This window comes from Arachis duranensis, chromosome 3 (genome assembly GCF_000817695.3).
Source record: "Arachis duranensis cultivar V14167 chromosome 3, aradu.V14167.gnm2.J7QH, whole genome shotgun sequence".
Taxonomy (NCBI): domain Eukaryota; kingdom Viridiplantae; phylum Streptophyta; class Magnoliopsida; order Fabales; family Fabaceae; genus Arachis; species Arachis duranensis.
In genome coordinates, this window is record NC_029774.3 from 50,987,621 (window position 1) to 51,003,948 (window position 16,328).

A 16,328-nucleotide genomic window follows, 5' to 3' on the forward strand; every position below is an offset into this window, starting at 1 on the left:
AACTGGTGCTTTATTCTTAGGTCAACCACCAAGTTTCTAAAGGTTGAGTCAATGAATTAGATTCTGTTGTCCATGGTGATGGAGTGGGAGACTCCAAACCTTGTGACAATATTTTTGTACAAGAATTTCTGACTTCTTTAAGTAGTGATGGTTGCTAAGGGTTCTGCTTTGATCCATTTAGTGAAGTAATCAATCCCTACTATGAGGTATTTGACTTGTCCTGGTGCTTATGGGAATGGTCCGAGCAGATCGAGACCCCATTTTGCAAATGGCCATGGCGAGGTAATGCTGATAAGCTCCTCGGGAGGCACGACGTGAAAGTTGGCGTGCTTCTGACTCGGTGGGAACTTCTTAATGAACTCAACTACTTCCTTTTGTAAGGTTGGCCAAAAGAAGCCGACCTGGATCACCTTTTTGGCTAGTGATCATGCTCTTAGTTGGTTGCTGCAGATGCCGCTGTGTACGTCCTCTAAGACTTCTTTCGTGTTGGAAGTCAGGACACACTTCAAGAGGGGTGTTGATATCCCCCTTTTATATAGGACATTGTGGACTAATGTGTAATTTTGTTCTTCCTTGATGAGTCTTCTGGCTTCTTTTTTGTTATTGGGGAGGATATCGAATTTGAGGTAGTTGACTATGGGAGCCATCCATCCTAAATTCTAGTTGGATACAGTCAATGCTTCTGGGTTGGAGTTATCTTCCTCTTTTGATATTGACGGTGCTTGTAGGGTATCTTGGATAAGACTCCTATCATTGCTCCCTGACTTGGTGCTAGCTAACTTGGAGAGGGCATCAGCTCGGGCATTGAATTCTCAGGTTATATATCGAATTTCGCTTGCCAAAAAGTGTGGCAATTGTCCTCGGGCTTCTTCCAACTATCTTTTTATATTAGGGTCTTTGGCTTGAGAGACGCCGTTAATTTGCGAAGTTATTACCTGCGAATCACTAAACACTACCAGTTTCTCAGCTCCCACTTCTTTAGCCAACTTCAAGCCAGCGAATAAGGCCTCGTACTCAGCTTGGTTGTTGGAGGCAGGGATCTCAAATTTTAAGGAGACTTCTATCCAAGTTCCTTGGTCACTTTATAGAATGACTCATGCTCTACTTCCGGCTTTGTTTGATGACCCGCCTACATATAGGATCCATGTGGCTGGGTCTCCTAGGCTTTCGGTGTATTCGGCAACAAAGTTAGCAAGGTATTGTGATTTGATTGTTGTCCGAGCTTCATACTTTAGATCAAACTCAGACAGCTCTATTGCCCATTGCACCATTCATCCTACCAAATCCGTCTTCTGTAAAATATGTTCCATTGATTGGTTGGTGCAGACTTTAATGGTGTGAGCTTGGAAGTAGTGTCGGATCTTTCAACTAGTGAGGATAAGGGCGTAGACAAATTTCTCTATCTTTTAATAGTTCAACTTTGCCCCTTGTAGGGCTTTGCTGATAAAATAGATAGGTTGTTGCCCTTTCTCTTCTTCTCAAACTAGGGCGAAGGTTATGGCCTGGCTTGCCACAGCTAAGTATAGCACGGGTTCTTCTCCTTTCACTGGTCGGGTGAGTATGGGTGGTTGGCCTACGAAGGTTTTAAAATCCTGGAATGCTCGCTCACATTCTGGGGTCCATTCGAATTATTTTTCTTTTCTTAGTATTGAATATAGAGGAAGCGATTTCAGGGCTGATCCGGCTAGGAATTTGGACAGGGCTGCTAATCTTCCATTCATTTGCTGGACCTTTTTTACACAAGTCTGCTTTTTATATTGAGTATAGCCTGACATTTGTCTGGGTTTGCTTCTATGCCTCTTTGGGTTAACATGAATCTCAAGAACCTTCTGGTCTCTACTGCGAAGGTGTATTTTGAGGGGTTCAACCTCATTCCATACTTCTTTATTGTAGAGAATACTTCACAGAGGTCGGACAATAATGTCGCGTCCTCTTTGGTTTTGACAAGCATGTCGTCTACGAATACCTCTATGAGTTTTCCCAAATGAGAGGAAAATACTTTATTCATTAGTCGTTGGTATATAGCCCTCGCGCTCTTTAATCCAAAAGGCATTACCATGTAACAATAGTTGGCCTTTGGGGTTATGAACGTGGTCTTCTCTTGATCCGATTTGTGTATCTGAATTTGATTGTATCCCGAATAGGCATCCATAAAGGACAGATATTGATAGCCTGAGGCTGAGTCGACCAGAGCATCAATACTGGGAAGGGGATATGGGTCCTTGGGACAAGCTTTATTGAGGTTGTTGTAGTCAACGCACATCCTCTACTTCTCATTTTGTTTTTTCACCAAAACAATGTTAGCTAGCCTTTAACCTCTCTTATGAATCCTGCTTTCAACAAGGCTTGTACTTGCTCTTCCATAACCTGTTCCCTTTCTGGCCTAAGTTTCTGACGCTTTTCTTGGACAGGTCGGGAGCCGGGTACACTGCAAGTTTATGGGACACCAAGTTGGGATCTATGCTAGGCATGTCTGAGGCTTTCCAGGCGAAGAGGTCGGTATTTTCTCTTAGGAGCTCGACGAGTTATTCCTTAAGGTTCCCTTTTAGGTTAGCCCCTATATTTGTTGTCTTGTCTGGGTGTTCCCCGATCTGCACTTCTTCTGTCTTTCACCCAGGTTGGGGGCGTAGCTCCTCTCGAGTTCGGGTTCCACCTAGTTCAATTGCGTTGACTTCCTTGCTCCCCGCGTTGCCTTTTAAATTGAGGTTTTCATTGTAACATTTTTAAGCTAGCCTCTGGTCTCCTTTAATGGTGGCAATTCCTTCTTCTGTGGGGAACTTCATGCAGAGATGGGGTGTTGAGATGACAACTGCGAGTCGATTCAGGGTGGTTCGACCTATTAAAGTGTTGTAGGCCAAGTTTAGATCGACAACGATGTAGTCTATGTTTAGTGTCTTCAATCTAGTACCTTTTCCAAAAGTGGTGCATAGGGGGATGTAGCCTAGGGGACATATTGGCGTATCCCCTATGCCGAATAGGTTATCTGGGTAGGCTTTTAAGCCCTTTTGTTCTAGTCCGAGCTTGTCAAAAGCGGATTTGAACATAATGTTTGATGAAGTGTCTTAGTCTATCAGGGTTCTATGGAGGTTAGCGTTTGCAAGGATCGTTGTTATTACTATGGGATCGTCGTACCCAGGAGTACCCCTTTGACGTCTTATTTAGTGAATGAGATGGTAGGTAAGTTGGGTAGTTTAGTTGCCTCCCCGACTTGATTACCTCTTTGAGGTGCCTTTTGCGTGATGATTTTGATATCCCTCCTATAGTGAATCCCCCATTGATCATATGTATGTGTCGCTCTAGGGTCTGAGGTGGACACTCTTGTTGTCCTTCCTCTTCATCCCTCCTTCTTTTTCTTTGGTTGTCCGATCTGTTGGACAGGTACCTGTCTAACCGGCCTTCTCTAACCAACTTTTCTATGATATTTTTAAGGTTGTAACATTCATTAGTGGGGTGTCCATAGAGCTTATGATACTCGCAGTATTCTGTCCGACTTTCTGCCTTCCTATGCTTGATTGGGCGAGGAGGCGGGAGCTTCTCCGTATGACATATTTCTCTGTAGACATCCGCTAGAAAAACTCTAAGAGGAGTATAATTGTTGTACTTTTGAGGCGTCTCTGTATTTTGTTCCTCTTTATTTTAGGCTCCTTCTCCTTCTCCCAAGCTTGATACGGCAGGCTTGCACGTGGGAATGGTTCCTGAGTCGGGAATTTTCCCCCACATTGATGTATTTTTTCTACTCTTTTCTGAACTTCATTTAAAGAAGTCGGGTACTATTTGGATATTGATTGGGAGAAGGGTCCTTCTTTGGGACCGTTGGCTAGTCCCATGATCACGGCTTCAGTGGGTAGACATTGGATCTTCAAGCATGCCTTATTGAACATTTTCATGTAGTCCCAGAGGGTCTCTCTGGCCTCTTATTTGATTCTTAGCAGACTCGGTGCGTGTTTTATTTTATCCTTTTGGATGGAGAACCTGGTCAAAAACTTCCTTGCCAGGTCATCAAAATAGGTTATTGACTTGGGAGGTAAGTTATCAAACCATTTCATGGCGGCTTTGGTCAAAGTGGTTGGGAAGGCCTTGCAGCGGGTGACGTCAGAGGCATCAGCTAAGTATATCTTTCTTTTGAAATTGCTGAGGTGGTGCCTAGGGTCGGTCATCCCGTCATAGAGGTCTATGTTGGGTGTTTTAAAGTTCAAGAGAACTTTGGTTTGCATGATTTCTTCTATGAATGGGTCTTCTCTACTAGAGGACTTTCTTCGTGATCCGCTCGGTTATTTCGATTGCGGAGGTCGGCTTCTAACTTCAAGAGTTTCTCTTCCAGCTTCCTTCATCGTTTCACCTCTCTTCACAGTTCCCGTTCTGCTTCTCGTTGTCATTCTACCTCGTACTCGAGTTGTTCAAGCCGATCTCGTTGGCCTCGGATGAACCTAATATTTCGGCTATTTCTAGAAGTTCTTCTTCTTCAGGGTGACGGACTTTCAAATGAATCCGTATTGGCTGGGAGTTTGATGATGGCCCTTCTCCATGAGGATCATGCGTCTGGTGTGGTGAAGGTAGTATAATGGCGTTGCCCTCTGGTTGGGGCTCGGCTTCAGATTTAGACGCCGTATGGCCATCTTCATGCTAGTGGTCCGCCATTATCAGAAGGTGACTTCCAGGTCCCAGGCAACGGTGCCAATGTTTCGAGGGTTACCTGAAATGTTGATTTGGGCCTAAGCGTGAGGTTTAGATCCTTTGTGTGGCAACATCCGACTTGTTAGTGTCGAGGTGCCGCCTGTCCGAGTTCCTCGTGAGGAGGTGGGGGTGGTACCTGCAAGAGACTCCGATGCTTAAGTTAGCAAGGGCTTTAAGCAGGGTTCTTAGTAGATTAGAACGTGAATATACCTGAGAGGTGTTAGTATATTTATAGTAGAATAGATAACCACATTTGTTGTAGAAGTTCCATCTTTATCTGACGGAGAACCGTCCCCTTTATCTTTGGGAGTTTATTGGGTTTTATCTTTTAGAAAAGATAGAGATAGTAGAAGAGATTCAGAGAGACATTTACTTATTTAGATAAGTAGAAGCCGATTCCCTTCGGCGTGTCCGACCTCTTAAAGAGGTCGGCTATTCGATAGAGCTCACTTTTTAAGGTGGACCTTTTTATCTTTGTTAGGCCTGGCTTTATAATTTAGATTAGAGTATCAATATTTATTATTCCATAATAATGTTAAATTGAATAAACGTTTTATATATATAACTATAAAAAAATATTATTTTCTCTCTCTATATCACTCCAATCTATATAGTAGAGTGCCTCTGCTACATTTGATAGAAATAAATTTCACGAAAATTTTTAAAGGGGTGTACGAGGAGATATTTTGTGTACCTTTAATTTACATGAACACATTGGCCACTATTAAGGTGATATGCTAAATTACGTAGACGAGGACATGTTATATTATATTGTTGTTAAGATCAAGAATGTAACATTAGTTATCAATTAGTCATGTACTTATTTAAAAATTCAAAGTAATGACCAATACCGTAATACATTAATTAAACCAAATATGTGATTAAAACTATGATAAAAATTATTGAATGTTTTCTGTGTTGTGAGACCTCTCACACAACTCGTAAGCATGGCACTTTTATGTTTAGCACATAATATATCTACATTTTTAATTCATTAAACAAGAAAATGATATTACCTCTTTATTTCATCAACTTCAACACAATTCAAGAGAATGTGTAGATAAATCAAACTCAAATCCAAAAACATTAACCACCTAGTTTGTTTCATTCCGCTAACAACACCAGGTTAGTTAAAGATAGATAATGTTAGTTCAAATGAGCTTTAATTGTGTTTATCATTATGACCAATTCTTGTACGACTCGATGGACGTGAGGCTCAAAGTAGAAGGAACAAAATGAGTTATCTCTTTTGATAATCTCACACACTGATCCTTCTATCTTGACCCTGTTTTTAACCATCTCTTATAAAAACTTATTTGATGCACCACAGGATATATCCATTAATATTGCATAGGACTACACACTCGTGCTTATTATGCCAAGTGAATTGGTAGATGTTCAATGACATTAAAAAAAAAGGTGCAAAGATTGGATTCTTTCTAACTTACACAGGATGAGTGGGATGCATTATTTCGTAACAAGGAGATTTTTTATAGAAAGTGTTAGTGAACGTAAATCTTTAAAAAATTGTCTCAACTCTGTCAACAACTTTCAAATATCATTATAAAAAAAATGTTGAGCACTGTCGAATTTAACGTCGCACATTAACGTCAGTTTTTTTACGGATTTATTGACGGTTTAGGTATGAAATTCATCAGGTAAAATCATTACCGGTGGATTTTTGTTTATGACGATAAATTCGCAGATAATAATTGGAGGAAAAACGAAAAAAATTGGTCCGAAATATAGCATAAGATTTACCATTGGATTATTCCGACGGTAAACATGTTTAATGGAATGGTGCGTTTTGATAAATTCGACGGTAATCGTACCCTAAATTCGAACTGTGAACCCTCTTCTCCTTCATTTCAACTTTCTCCCTCTCACTCTCTCTCTATCTATTTAATCTTTCACCTCCCACTCTCTCTCTAACTCTCTCATCTCTCATCTCTCATCTCTATCAACACCTCTCCGGCAGCTGTTGTCCTCTCCGGTAGCCCCCTCCGAAGGCACATTCTCACGGTTTTGCTGCCGCTGCTACTGGAAACACTTCTGCCGCTGCTTTTGCTTTTCTTCTCCTACTACTCTTCTTCTCGGCACCGGCATAGGAGGAAGGTCAAAAGCTCCTGCTCAGTCATTCCCTTCCCTTGTTAAAGTTCATTTCAGGTAATGATTCTGAACTTCTAAAATAGAATTAAGGTCTGAGCTTATTTGTTATTATAAAATAGTATTTGTGTTGATTATTATTGATTTGTGTTGATTATTGTTGATTTGCGTTGATTTGTGTTGATTATTCAGGTTGATTAGTGAAGTTTTCATTTTATTTTTATTATTGTTCATTTAATTTGTTCTTAATCTTTAACTTGAAAATTATTTTTTGGTGCTTTAATTTTTTTAAATTGCTTACTGCTTCAATTAGGTGATAATTTAGAATCAGTTAGAGAGTTTATAAAAATTAGTTCAACATGATGTTATGTTTCTTGAATTTGAATTTGAATTTATTTGGACTGCTTTGTGTTTTAATTGAGTTTTGATTGATATTGTGAATTGAGGTTGGTTGGATTTGTGGGAACCGTAAAGATAGATATATCTCCAATTTTAGGAGAGGTTATGTCCAATTTTTTTTGAAATAATATAAATATTGAAGGATTTATGTGGTATATATGCTGATTAGTGTTAATTAGTATTCTCTTTGTAGACATGATGACAAGTAGCAGAGGTGTCACGAGTCGGTCTCGTGGTCATGGTAGAAGGAGGGTTTCCACTATCGGTAACCGAGGGGCTTCTCAGTCATCGCCTTCTACTCCGACTATTTTGCCCTGTGACGTCATAGGCGGGTCCACTGGACCAGCAGTTCATCATGGTCCCTGAACCCCAATTATGTGGCTCCGTTTGCTACGCCCCCACCTTTGTCCCCTACAACTCCTGCGACAAAGACCGCGGTGGGTGATTCTTTTAATGCGTCCTAGCCAGATGCCTTGGAACAGACTTTTAAGTTTCATGGATTCGTATTCGGGATACAACCAAATCAAGATGCATTGACTTGATAAGGACAATATGGCATTTATAACGCCAGGCGGGACTTACTGTTATAAGGTCATGCAGTTCGGGCAAAAGAATGCAGGAGCAACGTACCAAAGGATGATGAACAAGGTCGTCAGTGATCATACCGGCAAGTCAGTAGAGGTCTACGTAGATGACATGCTAGTAAAGACGGTCAAACCGAGCAACCTGGTAACCGACCTGAAGGTCATCCTTGATTCACTCCATAGGCATAGCATGATGCTAAACCCCCTGACGTGCGCATTTGCCATGGAAGCAGAGAAATTCCTTGGATTCATGATCATACAGAGAGGAGTAGAAGCTAACCCGGACAAGTGTGAAGCCGTTCTTCACATGATAAGCCTTGGATGCGTAAAGGACGTACAAAGATTGGCAGGGAGGTTGACAGCCTTATCTCGTTCCTCGGCCCCTCGAGAGCCAAAGCGCTACCTTTCTTTAACTTGATGAAGAAGGGGATGGCCTTCGAATGGACCCCGTCTTATGAAGAAGCCTTTAACCATTTTAAGCCTGGTTTTGTTAGAACCCCCTATCTTCGAAAAATAAAAAAGATGGGAGACGTTGTACCTGTACCTGGTAGTCACGAATGAGGCCTTAGCGGCCGCCTTGGTTCGAGAAGAGGGCAAACAACAACAGCTTGTATATTTCATAAGTAAGGTGCTCCAAAGAGCGGAGCTGAGATATACAAGGCTGAAAAAAATAGCTTTTGCCTTGTTGATCTCATCTCAGAGATTGAGGCAATATTTTTAAGGGCACTCAATCACTCTGGAAACTGACCAAGCGATCTGACAAATCCTGTAGAAGCCTGATCTAGTGGGAGAAATGATGACTTGGGCAATAGAGTTGTCTCAGTATGATATCCAGTACGAACCCCAGCATGCCATCAAAGCACAAGCAATGGTGAATTTCTTGGTTGAGGTAAACGAGTAATGCTCCTAAGGTGCTGGTCACACGATGGAAGCTCCATGTAGACGGAGCCTCCAACCAAGCATTCGAAGGAGCCAAGATCATATTGGAAAACTCAAAAGGCATGACCTACGAGTAGTCTATTAAATTTAAATTTTTAGTCTCTAACAACCAAGCCAAATATGAAGCTCTGATAGGAGGCCTAATGCTGGCCAAAGAGGTCGGAGTGTCAAGACTCGAAGGTCAACAGTGACTCACAAGTCGTGACGGCCCAATTGAATGGCATGTACCAAGCACAAGACTCGTTTCTACAAAGAAACTTGGAAAGAACCAAGTAGCTGTGCAAAAAGTTCGAAGAGATCATTGTCTAGCATGTGCCTAGGGAAAGGAATGCCAGAGCATATCTCTTGTCAAAATTGGCGAGCACCAAGCCCGGGACGGGAAACCAGTCTTTTATCCAAGGCCTGATAAGGGAACCATCGGTAACCTGTGCTTGGCTCAAGTTCAAGAGGAAAATCCCTCATGGATTAATCTGATCCAACATTTTCTTGAGAAAGTAGACTTGTCGGGGAACAAGAAAAAAAGCCAAGGTTGTGAGAAGGGAGGCTTCCAAATACACACTGGTGCAAGGACAACTATACAAGAGAGGGCTCAACCAACCCTTGCTGATGTGCTTGCGGCCCAATCAGATGGATTATGTCATGTGAGAAATGCATGAAGGGTGTTGCGGACACCACATTAAGGAAAAATCCTTAGCTCAAAAGTTTGTTAGAGATGGCTACTATTGACCCCCCCATGATGGCTAATGCTTGCGAGTTCGTTAAGAAGTGCAGAAGGTGCTAAGAAAATGCTAACTTTCACAACACACCGACAGAAGAGCTAAGCTTCGTTTTGGCCCCATGCCCTTTTTCCAATAGGGATTCGATCTGCTGGGCCCCTTCCCGATGGCCCCGAGACAGTCAAGTATCTAATTGTAGCCATTGATTATTACACCAAATGGGTGGATGCTGAACTGTTGGCAAGCATATCATTCGCGAACTGCCAAGAAATACTTTGGAGGTAGGTGATCGCGAGGTTTGAATTCCTGAGATTGTGGTGTCGAATAAAGGAACACAGTTTTTTGATAAGAAGTCCGGAGAGTTCCTGTCAGGCCATGGAATCAAACAAAAGTTCTAGTCCATAGAACACCCCATTACAATGAACAAGCCGAGGTGGCGAACAAGGTCATTCTGACTGGGCTGAAGAAACGCTTGGATTAGAGGAAGGGCTCTTGGACAAACGAGTTAGCTTCGGTCTTGTGGTCCTATAGAACAACAGTATAATCCTCTACTAGGGAGATGCCTTTTCAGCTTACTTGTGGTGTGGATGTGGTGATCCCTAGGGAAATTAGAGAATCTAGCCCGAAACTGCTCCTCGGGGGAAGTGACAAAGCAGCTAAGAAGGACCTGATAGACAAGACCAGGGAGATGGCCCACTTGTCGAAAGCAGTGCTGAAGCATAAGTTAGCACTGCGCTACAATTGCAAGGTCCAAAAAAAAGGTTTGAGGAAAGCGACCTGGTGCTACGACGCAACAATATCGGTCCGCCAACCCGGGGAGAAGAGAAGCTCTCCCCCAATTGGGAAGGACCCTACAGGATAAAAGAAGTGCATGGAAAGGGCGCCTATAAGTTGGAAGCAGTTAAACAGGAAGGAGATTCCGAGGACTTGGAATGTAACGAACCTTAGGAGATGTTACTCCTATGGACTTGATGATCTCTCGTCCAACCGGTTATCTTTCTTCTCTCTCAAGCTCGTTTGATATCTCTACTTTCATTTACTTTGTTTTACTTTTCAGAATTTACCTGTATTATCATGAGTTATTAAATAAGGGGCATCACATCGGCCCGATAACAAAAAGAGTTCAAAGAAATATTACAAGTTCTAAAGCATGTCATTTCCTTGGGATATCAAAGATCTTGCCATCTTGAATCATTTTAAAGGCACCAACATTGGAAGTGTCAAAGTTGGGAGCAAGAAAAGAGATTTTGGCCTTAATCGCTTCCTCGGTAGCAACTGTGGTGTCCCGGGCATCCTTGAGGATCTCATTATTTTGCTTTTTCACGTTCGCGGTCTCCTGGCTAGCAGAGTCCACCAATATCACGGCCTCTGCTAGGTTCTCCTCCAACTCTTTCACTTTGTTTTCTGCCACGGTGGCCCGACCTTGTGCATTATTAAGTTGCTTGGAGAAGAAGAGGTCTCGGTCAACGAGGGAATTTATCTCTTCACTCGCCTCCTTCACCTTCTTCTCCCCCTTGACAAGTCAGGTCCTTAGGGCTTCCCCATTAGCTTTCAAGTTAGCAATATCTCTTTGGGTAGTTCTATGTTTTTCCTCTAGAACCTGGCACGGAGCCAAGACTAGTTCCACCTTTCTGGCAATGGTGGCAGCCCAAAAAAGACTCCAATACATCCACCTTGCCTGAGGGCCAAATCCTCATCCCGAAAGAAATCCTCAGTACCTAGCAAGAGCTCGGAGTCAATAAAGAACCTCACATCAAACTTTTCCCCACCACAATGAGAACTTTCCTTGAGCTTGAGTTAGTTTTCCTCTTCTTGGAGTTGGGGGCGACGATCACTTCTATCTCTGACTCAATTACAACCCCTTTAGTGTGAATAGCCTCGTCAGTAGCAATGTTCCCGAGAGGTGTCTCGGTCGGAGGCCGCAATTGAGGTTCACCCTCGCTGATCGGGGGAGCCTCGGGTTCGAGGGTAGGGGTGTCCGAGCTATCCTCATCATCTCCGAGAAAAAGATGAGTCATCATACAGCTTAAAGAATATGCTTGGCAGCCATCCCAACTGCAAAAGAAGAAGAAAGTAAAGTTATGAAATTGGAAGCAAAACAGCAAGGCACAGGATGGAAAAACGGAAGAACAACAATAAAGGATAGGATCTTACCCACACAATTGTGACCAGCCTCCTAGTCACCCATTAAGAAATGGGGATTGGGGTTATTAGAATCCAAAATCGCCAACTGTAACATCCTAACTTTTAGCACCTCATGATCCTACCAAAAGCGATATATTACTAACCTAATTCCTTTTATTATCTATTTAATATTGAGCCTTTACGCATAAAACTATCGATGGTTTTACTAAAACTTATAACCTTTCCAACAAGAATAAACAACACATATTCACATACTTAATATTAATAATACATTGTAATATCACATACAAAAGCAATTACAAAACCTACCCCCTCTTAATAAAACTCTAACTGACAATGCGAGGGAAAAAAAATAAATTCTAGCAACTCAACTCGTAAACATATTCCTCTATGCTCCCGCAACTTCGCAATAAGCCTTCGCACCTGTAGCTAAAAGGGGTGGAGATAAGGAGTAAGAACTGGTGAGTTCTTAGAAGGGTCGGGGTTAGAAGTTAAGTTCATTATCCAAATTTAAAACTCTTGATTTCCTTATAAAAGTTTTACGCAAAATGACATTTCATATATTTCACCGCTTACTAAGAAACCATTTTAACCAAAGCCTACTGCTGGTCCTTCCAATCATGGCCTTTGTCCCAAATCAAATCAACTCGGTCTCTTGTCCAAATTAAATCAACTCGGCTTACGACCCAATTCAACACGAATCACCATCAAAACTCAATCACAAAATAGAATCAATCATAGACACAAACAATGCAAGACAAACACAAATCAGAAGGCAATTACAGAACATAGAATCTAATCACAAGCATACACAATCATGAAAACAAAATCACAACAAATATGTGCAAACAAGTATGATGCATGTCTAGTCCTATACAGGCCATGAGCTCATGTGTCAGTTTGTTGCCCGATTCCCGACACTGGTCCTGAGATAAGCGTTTCGTACCGCCGTCCTTATCTCAACTAACATCCCCTCCATGAGCGTTACACATAGCCGTCCTCATGGGGGAACCTTCTTTACAGTCTCCAGTGAGCGTTACACATCGTCGTCCTCACTGAGTCGTCCCTATAGTATCAACGTCCCCTCCATGAGCATTACGGATCGCCGTCCTCATGGGGGAACCTTCCTTTCGGTCTCTAGTGAGCGTTACGCATCGTCGCCCTCACTGAGCCGTCCTTATAGTGTCAAGTGAGCATTACGTATCGTCGTCCCCACCAGACACTTGACACTAAGGTCCAAACAACACTCAATTTCTTTTCAATCTTTGCTTTCTACTCTACTGCCGTAGAGATCCCTTTAATTAATACCTTCTTTTCTATTTGCTCTACTATAGCAGAAGTTCATTAAAATCTTTTAGTTTTTGTTCTCTGCTTTCCTATGGCAATCAGTCTTTTAATGTCTTTTTATCTTTGGTCTCTGCTCTTCTTTGGCTGAGATCTGCTCTCTTATGGCAAATATCCATTTAGTTAATACATTCTTTTCTTTTTCATCTTTCTTTTCATTTTCTTACTTCTTTTCTTTCTCTCTTTCTTTTTTCAATCTTTTAATTCTTTATCATAACTCAACTTCACATTCTTCCGTCACCTTTTTCTAAGTATCTTATGAAAAAGAATTGAAAAGTACTTTAATTAAGTCTGCATTCTTTAAAGTTTTTAAGATTACTCTGATTGCTCTTCTCTAATATATAATAATATTAATAATATCTTTACTCGATAATATTCTTAATAAAATAATATTAATATAAATAAAATATTTTAAATAGTAAATAAATAATATATTTATATCTTTTCTTAAAACTTAGTTTATAAAATCTTACTTTTAAACTTTTATCAATTACTTTCTAAATCACGAATATTTCAATGTTCCACTTTTTAACCTCAATATTTTATAAAATTATATTCAAATGTTCAATTATTTTCATATTTATAAAAATAGTTTGAACTTTTATAAAATATCTATTTTAACCCTAAACTTTACTTGTTACCCAAAATACCAAAAAAACGTACATAATTATAAAATTATCTTCAATTTTTTATTAAATTATTATTTCATTCTCAAATATAAATCTTAATTCTCCGATTATAACTTTATCAAAAAACTGAATCTCATTTCTAAAATTTTTCAATTTTTCAACTTGAGTTTAAGTCCATTTTTTTAAGCTTTATTATTACTGATATTTTTTTAATTTTTAATTTAATATTTCAAATACCAAATTTCACCAATTTTCTCAAAAATATCATATCACAACAGTCCCAAAATCATTAAAACAACCACCGCTGAGCTATTTTTCAAAGCCAAATCAACAAATCACAAGCAACAACAATAATTCAAAATAAACTCATTCACAGTCAAACAATTATCAAACAAATCAACATTCACTTATCAAGTTCATATTTAATTATAAGGTTACCAAATTCTACCTCCATACAAAATTAAAATATTCGAGGTTATGAAGAAGCTTTTTGACTGAGCTGTCGAAAAAAAATATCAGAAATTGTCTGTGCCTCTTAGAACTCTAGTTTGTCGAACTTAAAGGGAAGGAAAACTATTTCACCTCAATATTTATCGGACAAAAATAACACCAATATATAAAAAAAAAGATACGACACTTTTATCGGATTAGATTTTTTATTGAAGTTACAAATCTCAAGAAATCGAGACCGGAAAGTTGGATATTCCACGGTCCTCACCCACAGTTCACACTCTGTTTCTTTTTCTTAATGGTTCAGTTGATATATATATGAGAAGAAAGATGATGACGGTGATTAATGAAAGAAAGAAAGTATATATATGTTACTAAGTATCCACATGTCATGCTTATATATACATGCATACCATCCCCATTTTAATTTCTTTCTTTTACTTTCGTATTGGTTAAATATCTCATTATAATAAAAATTATTTAAAAAATCTTAGTGAATTTTAAATTTATAGTATTATAAAAGTTTAATTTAATTATTTTTAAAAAATAATTTTAATTTTTTTAAAAAAATGATAAATCATGAATAATTCATTATTTAATTTTTAAAAATTTACGTCGTTATATTCTATCTACCTTACAAAAATTTTTGTCTTCAAAAATTATACATTCAACAAATTCGAACTCAAGTCAAAGAAAATTGGGTTCATGAAGAGTAGTACAAACAAGCAGAGATACACAGGAACAATAAGGTTTGATCGAAAAATGTCAAATCATATATGAGAAAATTCAAAGTAAGAAATTCCAATGAAGATAATGAAAAAGATATAGCACAAGTTCGTGTAGCGTGAATAATGATTACACTTTAAAGCTGAGCTAACTTCGTAATCTCTAACGTCCCCAAATTCCGCAATTCGTATTATCTATTACTTCTATTTCGTCTATGTAAATCCATTAGTTGTTTCTATATACACAAATCATCAATATTAAGTTGGCCAGACCTTATACCATGAGAGATGCAACAATTGACTAATAGCATTAATCAATAGACAGTCATGCATCTGAAACTCAAACTCTTGTCATTAGGACAAGTCCTACTGCATTACAAATGCTCAGAGTATGCAGTGAAGCATAGTCGGTTCATTCCCAAGACTCTAACAAGAACGAACTGCTCTGATACCATAATATAACACCCTAACTTTTAGCACCTCATGATCGTACCAAAAGCGAGGTGTTACTAACCTAATTCCTTTTATTATCTATTTAATATTGAGCCTTTACGCATAAAACTATTGATGGTTTTACTAAAACTTATAACTTTTCCAACAAGAACAAACAACACATATTCACATACTTAATATTAATAATAAATTGTAGTATTACATTCAAAAGCAATTACAAAACCTACCCCTTTGAATAAAACTCTGACTGACAAGGCGAGAGAAAAAAAAATAAATTCTAACAACTCAACTCGTAAATATATTCCTTTGTGGTCCCACAACTTCGCAATAAGCCTTCGCACCTGTAGCTGAAAGGGGTGGAGATAGGGGGTAAGAATTGGGGTGTTCTTAGCAGGGTTGAGGTTAGAAGTTAAGTTCATTATCCAAATTTAAAACCCTTATTTTCCTTATAAAAATTTCATGGAAAATGATATTTCATACATTTCAACACTTACTAAGAAACTATTTTAACCAAAGCCTATTGCTGGTCCTTCCAATTACGGTCTTTGCCCAAATAAAATCAACTCGGTCTCTGCTCCAAATTAAATCAACTCGTCCTACGGTCCAATTCAACACGAATCACCATCAAAACTCAATCACAAAACAAAATCAATTATAGGCACAAACAATGCAAGACAAACACAAATCAGAAGGCAATTATAGAATATAGAATCATCACAAGCACACACAATCATGAAAACATAATCATAACAAGTATGCGTAAACAAGTATGATGCATGTCTAGTCCTATACAGGCCATAAGCTCATGTGTCAGTTTGTTGTCCGATTTTCGACACTGGTCTTGAGATAAGCATTTCGTATCGCCGTCCTTATCTCAGCCAACGTCTCCTCCTTAAGCGTTACGCATCGCCGTTCTCATGGGGGAACCTTCTTTATGGTCTCCAGTGAGTGTTATGCATCACCGTCCTCACTGAGCCATCCCTATAGTATCAATGTCCCCTCCATGAGTGTTACGCATCGCCGTCCTCATGGGGGAACATTCATTTCGGTCTCCAGTGAGTGTTACGCATTGCCGTCCTCACTGATCCGTCCTTATAGTGTCAAGTGACCGTTACGTATCGCCGTTACCACGAGACACTTTGCATTAAGGCCCAAACAACACTC